The sequence below is a fragment of the Penaeus monodon genome, chromosome 28, assembly GCF_015228065.2.
Source record: "Penaeus monodon isolate SGIC_2016 chromosome 28, NSTDA_Pmon_1, whole genome shotgun sequence".
NCBI classification, from domain to species: domain Eukaryota; kingdom Metazoa; phylum Arthropoda; class Malacostraca; order Decapoda; family Penaeidae; genus Penaeus; species Penaeus monodon.
Genome location: NC_051413.1, coordinates 25,723,893 through 25,724,092, shown reverse-complemented (window position 1 = coordinate 25,724,092; position 200 = coordinate 25,723,893). Strand labels below are relative to the sequence as shown.

Genomic DNA, 200 nt, shown 5'->3' with positions numbered 1-200 from the left:
AACCAGTAGTTAAAGATCTTATCCTTATCAATTCTTATCATTCCAGTCCTAACTAAAGATAAGGCAAAAAAAAAAAAAAACAGTCCTTATCATTTCTTATCATTTCAGTCTTAGGTAAAAAAGAAAAAAAAAATATAGGGGAAAAGCTTGAGATTTTGGAAACGTAAATTGTGTGACGGAATGAAGGTCTGTCCCTTGGT

At 31.0% G+C, this 200-nt stretch overlaps 1 protein-coding gene across 1 annotated transcript in view; it reads right to left on the bottom strand.

The window, feature by feature from the left end:
* The window catches only part of LOC119591118 (mushroom body large-type Kenyon cell-specific protein 1-like), a 13,080-nt gene that overhangs the window by 1,231 nt on the left and 11,649 nt on the right, over positions 1 to 200 (bottom strand). The gene's annotated exons all lie outside the window — the stretch shown is intronic.